The following is a 9548-nucleotide window of genomic DNA, read 5'->3' on the forward strand; positions in this document are numbered from 1 at the left end:
ATCTGATCTGGCCCCCAATAACTTCTTTCTTTACCCGAAGATAAAGGAGATATTGAAAGGAAGACATTTTGATGACATTCAGGACATCAAGGGTTATATGATGACAGCTCTGATGGCCATTCCAGAAAACAAGTTCCAAAATTGCTTTGAAGGGTGGACTAGGTGCTGGTGTCGGTGCATAGCTTCCCAAGGGGAGTCCTTCGAAGGTGACTGTAGTGATATTCAGCAGTGAGATATGTGGCACTTCTTCTCGGATGAGTTCCCAAACAAGTGTCAGACCTCATGTATGTAACATCCAAAATATGTGTTCCTCGACTGCTTATGTTATCAAAAGGCCTCTGGTCAACAGTTTTGGGGAAGTCAACAGTTATAGTCAGATTTCCAACTGAGTTCAAAGACTTGTATCCAGATATAAAAAGTACTATCAAAACTCACAGTAAAAAACCAAACAGCTCATTTAAAAATGGGCCAAATATTACAGTGACATTTGGCCACACAAGCTATGTGGGTGACATACCGGTTTCAGCCCGTGGAAAAGTACCCCCCCCCCTTGTTTAGATTTAATTTCTTTCAGGGATACACAAATTAAAACCAAATTAAAACCACAAATTTCTTTTCAGGGATTAATTTCTTTCAGGGATTTCTTTTTAGGGATTAATTTCTTTCAGGGATTTCTTTTCAGGGATTAATTTCTTTCAGGGATACACAAATGAAAACCACACCGAGACAGCAGCACACAGCTACTAGCATGGCTACATTGAAAAGACCACCTGTAGCAAGTGGTGGGGAGGATGTGGAGGGACTAGAACGCTTACACACCGCTCTTGGGGATGCAGAACGGTGCGGCCAATTTGGGAAACAGTTTGGCGGTTTCTGAAGACCTCCTGCAGAAGCTCACCAGGTGGCCTGGCCTTGCCACACCTAAGCACTTACTTACAGACGCAAGCATGCGCCGTAACAAGCAACAAGCGTGTGCATGTGGATGAGCCTTCTATCAGAAGGTGGAGGGGTAAACAGGTTGTGGCGTGTCCACCAGAGGATACTACTGAGCAACAACCAGTGCCACCCATCGGCACATGCCCGAGCGTGGACGAATCTCAAGGTCAGGCTGGGAGCAGCCCTCGTGCACACTCTGTGGGAAGCGCCCGCCCATCTGTGGTGACAGAGGGTACATAGCCACTGCTTGAAGGTGGACAGGCAGCAGGGTTGTCCCAGGGGAAGGTGCAGAGGGTGCAGGGAGTCAATCACATGCTCATTTTTTTGATCGTGGTGATGGCTTCACAGGTAACATATTTCAACACTTATCAAATTGCTCCTTTTAAATAGGTGTGCAGGGGGCCCTCGTTCTTTATTTTGCTTCAATTATACATCCATACAGGTTTTAAAATGAAAAACAAACAAAAGATGTCATATTGTACAATTCAATTTGTAGAGATTCTAGAGAAAAAACAACAACCGATAGTGGGAAATGGGACATCGCTATTGTGAGGGGCCAGGGTGGCTGGGAGGCGCGCTGCACTGCTGGTGGTGGCGGCAGCGTCAGCTGCCACCTGTCAGGTCCTGTTGGATGGGACTCACGGGTCAGCGCTGCCCAGGGGGCAGACAATACCTCAACCTGTGGATTAAGAACAGGTCCTAATATGGGCTCGCGTTTACGAGAGAAACAGAGTTAAGAGCTGCCATGAAGAAGAGCAGTGAGATGGAAATGAAGGGACAGTTAGTGTGTGTGGTCCAGCCTATCTGTTCATCGAAGGACTGGCCTGTGTGTTGGGGCGTTTCTGCGTGACTCTGAAAGCAATCTATGTCAGGTGACTAGTTATAAGATGTTTGGGGCCGTGGGACTCTTTTCCTTTTGGTTTTCTGTCGGGAAACTCCACCGTAGAAACAGCATTAATATGGGGGCAGATATGATTTAAAGCATGAGAAGTTAACGGGAGCAAAGAATAAAGTTGGTTCTGAGATTCTGATTCAATCCACCTAATTCTAGTTATTATTCAGCCATGAAGAAATTAAGACCGTCTGATTTAGTCATGTTTGTAAAATGCTCTTATTAGTAACTACTTTGAATGTTTTGTCTTTTTATAATCATTTGGTAATAAAACTCCCTTTCAAAGTTTAAATGTCAGACTCAGATCCAATGAGTAGTGTAAAAGTTTTGAGCGTGTACAACAGTTGTGTGTAACATCCAGAAACATCTTATTAGACTTTCCTCAGTGGGCTTCTGCCCTGACAGGCTATGGATGGTTTTAATTAGTTGTCGAAGAGCACAGGCTATAAAATATTAAACGATGATGAAATGGAAAGAACATTTTGAGGCAACTGCAGACGAAACCTTTCCTGTCAAGATAAAAGGCTGAGGATGAGCCGTCTGGGCACACTTCCTCAGTGGCCACATCCTTTCTGCAAGGCGATTGCACAACTTGGTGGCCCTCTCACCACGGGTCCTGAGAGAGCCTGGGGTGAATGTGGGGTCAGAAGCAGGGCAGAGTGGCGGGCGGGTGTCCCAGTGGGAGTGGGCCCTGTACCCCACACCACCCAGAGTGGGCTCCCGGGACAAAGTGGCAGCTGTGCTTCCAAGGAGCTCCTCAAAGTCCGACGACATGTATGCATGTGAACGTGCGGTCCCCAGTCCTCACAGAAGATGCTTTCCTGGCATTCGGGATACAGGGTCACCAGCCGTGAGACGGGGCATCACAAGTGAGCGACGTCCAGTGAGTCCCGACTCACGGATGCATTCATGGTGTCCAGGAGCTTCTTAATAACACTGGGCTGCAGTAGGGTGTGCAAGGAAAATGTTCACTCTACGTCATAGGATTAACTGATTCTGTGACGTGTGGGCGTCCATCAAATCACCGTGTTGTACACTTTAAATATCGTGCAATTTTACTTGTCAATTGTACCTCAGCAAAGCTGGAAAAAACAGATGTTTTGTGACAAAGTTTCCACAGACCCTTCATGGGACTGAGGGTGCCAGGTGCTCAGCCAGGAATGACAGACGAGCACATGTGGCCTGTTGTCCCCCCTCAGGAAGCAAGCGGTGTGGCAGTGTGGGAAGTTACCTCACTCGTAGGCGAATCTGATTCTCAGAGGCCCTGAGCCTGAGGGTGGGGCTCACCCACTTTCTATGTCTTTCTTCTAAGGAACGAAGAGAAGCTTGGCTCTCTCTGCCTCACAGGAGGTGAGAAGTTGTCCCTGAGGGTCACCTTCAGATCTGCCCTTAATATGCTGAGGGAACGGGATTGGCTGAAGACAAAGGCACAGCGTTTCTGCCTCAAGGGAAGAAAGTGGTCAGAAAGTGTTCTTTCTTTGAAGCATTCTGATCCCGTGTTTCCCCCGAACTTGGTTCTGGACCCTGGACAAAGTCTCTGGCGCCCCCACCTCCTCAGGAGACCGGGAGACAAACGAGGCCCCTGGATGCTCGGGGAGCAGCTCACTTGGCAGCTGGGCCAGGCCGGCCGGCTCTCCTTGTCCTGGAGATGGACAGACGTAAGGGACAGTGAGTCCTGCAGGCAGGCCGGCCTTGCCGTGGCCCAAAACCTCTCTCACCACACTGTGAAGGGTCAGAGGAAGGCCCAGACGGGCAGGACTCATTTGAAGTTCTGGCTTCAAAGGCACCCATGAAACGTTGATCTTTATCTCTTGACTTTTTTGAGATGTGGCAAATGGGTTGGATGCGGCCTTGCCCTCAAGAAAATAGAGTGAATCAGTCAGCGTTTGTCTTGGCTTGTTTTCATGTCTCTTACTCATCCACCGGGGCCTCACCACATACAGTCTCTGCCTCTGGAAGACTGTCAGAGGCTCATTTTGAGAGAGAGAGGGCTGAGAAAGGGCGGGCTCAGGCTGAGGTCTGCCGTGCTCCCTCTCCCATCCCAGCTGGGCCTCCATCCTCACAGATGAACCCCGGGGCCCTGCTTGTCTCTGTGCCAAAGGCCGTGGTCCTGTCCTGCTCACCCTTTCCTTGTTCCTCAGGAATACACTTCCCCAGTAATGTGAGTGGCTGCGGTCGGCCAAGTAATGACCCCAAAGTTAGGCAAGTCCTAGTCCCTGGGACCGTGACTTCTACCTCATGTGGCAAAGGGACTGCACAGGCGTGACAGAATTAAGGGTCGAGATCAAGAGATAAGCCTGGATTGTCCATGTGGTTCCCAAGTGCCATCACCGTCTCCTCACAAGAGGGAGGAGAGAAAGTTGACAGCACAGAAAAGCAAGCTGTGTGTCCACTGAAACTAGATGCCGTGCTGCTGGGTGAAGCAAGGGCCTGAGCCAAGGAGCTTGAGGAGGTGAAGAGAAGAGGAGCTGGATCCCGGGCCTGAAAAGAGCAGCTGGATTTCTGCCCAGAGATACTGTCAGACTTCCGACTTCCAGAGCTGCAGGAGAATGACTGTGTGCTGTGTTCAGCCTCTGCGTCCGTGGGGATTTGTTACAGAAGCCCCAGGAAACGAACGCTGTGGATAAATGTGTGCTGAGAACACGTTCCGTTTCTCAGCCTCCTTTGCTGCTACATGTGGCCTTGGGACTAGGTCCTGTCCAGTGAGACATATGTGAAAGGATGGTGCCAACTCCTAGAAAGGATTCCCCAAGAAAGGCCCTGTGTCCTCCCTCTCCTTCCTGCTGGAGCGAGCAGCCGTCTTGGACCAAGCTGGGAACGGACCCTGTGGGTCCACGCCTGCCTGGCTGCCTACCCAATATTTTATGTAAAGGAGGAATAAACTGTATTCTGCTTAAGCAAGTGCTATGTGGGCCTTTTTATCAGCCTAACCTTGTCATAACCAAGACAAACGAATCATAAGCCTTACAACGCGTCCCTTTATCTGTCTTCCCCAAGGGCCCCAGAGAAGAATGCATGCCTCCATTTCTCGCTCACTGAAACTTCTAGCATAAACTGATAGGTAGGAAGAAAACAGTCTGATGAGACTAATCTGCATTGTGGTATGGTTGGCTGAGAACCTTGCCATGGTTCATTGTGGAAGAAAAAATACTTGTAATCAAATGTGCCTCCTAGATTATACATCTCAGGCTTTAGGATGAAATAAAAGGAGAAAGAAACGGGGATACAGCTCAGTGAACACTCTCCATCTTACAGGCTTACCAGTGGCTGAACTGTTCGGAGGTGCAGATGACTATTTCTTATTTGTATTTTAAATGTTGGTAGTTGTTACTTAATCTCATGTTCACTCTATCTGATTGTCCGTAACTCATTGAGGACAGAAATTTTCTATTTGGGGCTACGTCCAAATACCCTAATGTCCTCAGCACAGTGTTTTATGGAAACAGATGCTGTGGATTGGCTGTCTTCACGTGGCGTCTTAAACATATAAAGGTTCATAAAGTTTAAGCATCATTGAATCAAACATATTTTTTTCTGTTTATGGAACAGAGCTTTCAACTGCTTTTGTAAGTTAGTTTCCAGATACTCTTTCTCTGTGAAGCCAATGGAGGTGGAGTCATGAATGTTGGCCCCTGGCCACTGACCCAGCTCGTGTCCTGCCTGCCTGGAGAAAGCGAGAATGAAAGTTGGCGCCTGAGGGCTGATGCTGTGAACGTTTCAAGAATTGTATCGATAATGAAAGCCATGCTTGATTACTGCAGCTTATCAACGTGTTTTGAATAAAGCACGTGAGGCTCTTATGCAAACAGACTTGGTGGCCTGCTTTTGTACCCTCCTGTCTTTAACCAGGCCAGGAAAGCCATGCCTTTTTCCTTTTTCTCAGCATCTTGGCAACGCCAGTTCCAGTTCCAGCCAAAATCTGGAAATGCAGAGAGAGGTGAGTGAGAATAGCCATTAAAAAAAAAAAAAAAAAGGCAATATAGTTAGTGCTACACACGAGTTGGCTTGAACTTGGAAATGAGTGTTCAGCTCAAATCTTTTTATCAGAGTGTTTTCAACAGGCTTTGTCAGCTGCCTTGTGGAAGGAGGACTGTATCTCTATCCCTTCAGAGCCCCTGCAGGAGCGCATTTCCACGTTAATGCAGCCACACAGCCAACTGAATAGGAACTTTCCAGAAATACTCTGAACAGGGTCAGTGTTTGCTAATTGCTTTCGATATTTGGAGCTTTAATGGATTTAAATTTTTATAGATTTTAAAAATAAATAGGATTCCTGTGAGATTTTGCATCTTTGAAAGAAGTTCTAAATATGTCTTCAAACGTTGTGTCAGGTTTGTTGCTGGGTTTGTGTCATATGAACTGGAATCCAGCCATTCTTGGGAAAGTGGGTAGTTTTTTTTTTTTTTTTTTTAAGATTTTATTGGGGAAGAGGAACAGGACTTTATTGGGGAACAGTGTGTACTTCCAGGCCTTTTTTCCAAGTCAAGTTGTTGTCCTTTCAATCTTAGTTGTGGAGGGTGCAGCTCAGCTCCAAGTCCAGTTGCCATTGTTCAATCTTAGTTGCAGGGGGCGGAGCCCACCATCCCTTGCGGGAGTCAAACCAGCAACCTTGTGGTTGAGAGGATGTGCTCCAACCAACTGAGCCATCTGGGAAGCAGCCCAGCTCAAGGTGCCGTGTTCAATCTTAGTTGCAGGGGGCAGAGCCCACCATCCCTTGCAGGACTCGAGGAATTGAACTGGCAACCTTGTGGTTGAGAGCCCAGTGGCCCATGTGGGAATCGAACCAGCAGCCTTCGGAGTTGGGAGCACGGAGCTCCAACCGCCTGAGCCACCGGGCCGGCCCAAAAGTGGGTAGTTTTAACAGGAGGACTCAGTGTTTTAGAAGTAGAGTCACATCACATGTATCAAAAGGCAAAGAATAAATAATTCTGAAAACCTCACGCACTTGGTATGTGTGTGGGCGTGCACTGATGGTGAATCTGGTGTCTGTTCAGACCTGCTGCTCTGTTCTCAGGCCCTGGACTTCTGACGAGGGGAAGGTTCTGACCTGGCCCGTCTTCTCCCGGCCACAGGCTGCCTTCTGACCCCTTGACCTTTGTGCATTGCTTTATTGGGATGACCCATCCTGTGAGAGCCATTGAGACGTTTCCGTCAATGAGCGAGAGCTCATTGCTGCTAGACATGTGGTTAACAGGTAGGTGGCCATGGAGGTGTGGGTGAGGGAGACCTAACCTTGGTGGAAGAAGCCCTACTGTCGCAGATGACAGCCGTTACTGCCCTCTCTGCTCAGTGGCAGCGGCTTATCTTTCCTCAGGGACCTGCAGGGACTGAGGGTTTCTGCAGAGACAAAATGACTAGTGATTGTACAGAGTCATTGACAAAACATGATGGTCACATGCTTTTAGAATGTCTTCTACATTACCGTCTTAGGCGGTGGGCCCAAGGGCATGCTGGGAAATTCCCTGGCATCACATTGCACCTGTGGGACTTGCACAGTGTGGCCTTATGTCATTTCAGAGGACACTTCCTTTACAAAATAAATGTAATATCTAACTTGAGGTACATTACACGTGTGTTTACTTTGCAAGGGTTCTGAGCCTTCCTTTTCCATTATAAACAGAGAAAAGGGATCCACTGAGGTGTGGCTATTCTATCAGCAAAACCACAGACAAGCTTTCTGCTGATAAGTAGGGGGACGTAATGGTTTGTGTTACCTGAGATGCCAACTCATGACCTCAGAACACAGAAAATACTCATTTGTGTGCATGTGTCTGTGTGTGAATAAATGAATGAATGAACTCTTCCAACTGCAGTGGGACATGGAATACAAATGTGAGACTTTAAAGGAAAGGCATACGTTTCGGTTAAGGTCCCTGGCAAGTGTTCACTGAGCAGGCCGCCTTTGACCTGGATTTGGCCGGGGGCCACACGTCCTCAATTCTGCACCGCCTGTCCCCAGTTCTGCCCTGAAACATGACAAAAGAGCTGTGAGCCTGAAGACATGGCAGATGAAGAGTACAGATGTCACCTTACTTTATCAGCCGAGGCTGTCACCAACACTGGCCTTTCTGCTGGACACAGTGCTGCAGCGTGGCCCCTGGTCCAAGAGCTTTCAAGGCCTCTCTGTGGATCCTGCCATCCACAGCCAGACTCAGGGTTTTGCTACCTCCATCTGGCTGTGTTTCATAGGACACTGACTGTGACAAACACACAGCATGCTGTCTGAGGATAAAAACAGGTTCCAGGCTGTGGAGAATGAAGGGAATGTCACAACAGTTCCATGCAATGACAGGGAAAGCCACAAGCAGGATGTGGATTTCTCCAGGAGTCACATACTGAGACCGGCTCAGCACCTATATCCTGGCGAGCCCTGGACTCTGCTCCCCTTGGGGTTCGCCTTCTCCTCTGTGTCTGAGTGGGGAGTACGGAGAGCCCAGGAGCAGGGCACCCTCTTCCCCACGAGAGGGCTTGAGACATGACACAACTTCTCACAAGCTGACTTTTGCTTCTCTGCCACCTTCTTCTGTCACCTCAAACTTGCTTTGTCCTTGACCTTTGTGGGTCATACAGGATTGAAAGTGATGATGTCTGGCTTGCTTCTCCTGTGCTCCTATTTGTCGGGGCTCAGCGACCGCATAATGTAAGGCATTGATCCCAGGGCCCAGCGTCTGCCAGGAGCTTGACGTCAACAGTGGCTTCCTGTTATTGAAAATAGCGGTTAAAACGCAGGACATCCAAACAATATCGCTGTGCTTCCATCATGCTGCTGAGAGGGGCACCAGCTCTCCTTCCTGAGCGGGCGGACACAAGGCCCCTGGCTTTCTACCGTGACACACCTGAGTCCTCCTGTCCCCTTCGTAGGGACCTGGCATTAATGTTAATGAGAAGGAACAAACAAAGGAAACAATTCCAAACTCAGAAAAATTCCGACTTACCCAGGGTCCTCCTGCTTTGTTTGTTGTGGTCCGTCCTGACCAGGGTGTGCAGGGACATGGGCATACCTGTTTCGCGATCGCTCACGGGACGGAACTCAGCATAAGTGTTAACAGGAGGAAGTCTAGTGGCTGATGAGGTCACAGAAAGTGCATGTCTAGGGGATGGACATGTCGTGTTGGGACTCCCACCTCATTACACAGGCCTGCAGCTGTCGTCACGCACTTAATGGGGACCACTGAAGTGACATTTAGATCCCATGTTCTACCATAAATACACCACATTCATGCAATGTAATTGTGATGATTACAGGAGTACCATTCATTGAAGTCTTACTAAGCCTCGTGCTTGTTTTATATAAATTATTTTATATAATCCTCAAAATATATCTATTAGATAGAGTTACTATATGTAGCAATGTATTTAAATACACCCAAGAGTGTAACTTGCCCAAGACCACACAGCTGGTCCAGAGGTCTGGGTGAGTCCCGGGTCCCTGGCCCACATAGCTTCAGCAATCCAACACTTCTCACTGCTTATTATTCAAGCAATAAAGAATAGAAGAATTGTTTGGGTCTTCTATTTATCTGGAATGAAAAATGTATTTTTAGCATCAGGAACATAAATAATGCCAAAGCGTATCTTTGGGGAAATAATAATTGTAAGTGATGTGATTGTGGGGATTTAAAAAATTGATGTTAACTTATTTCTAGATATTTGGTTCATGAGAATTGGTAAAAGTAATAAGTCATTTCACTATGTTTTGATCTAGCATCACTTTTGGGGT

This window comes from Rhinolophus sinicus, chromosome 2 (genome assembly GCF_057876585.1).
Source record: "Rhinolophus sinicus isolate RSI-liver-muscle chromosome 2, RSI-T2T, whole genome shotgun sequence".
Taxonomy (NCBI): domain Eukaryota; kingdom Metazoa; phylum Chordata; class Mammalia; order Chiroptera; family Rhinolophidae; genus Rhinolophus; species Rhinolophus sinicus.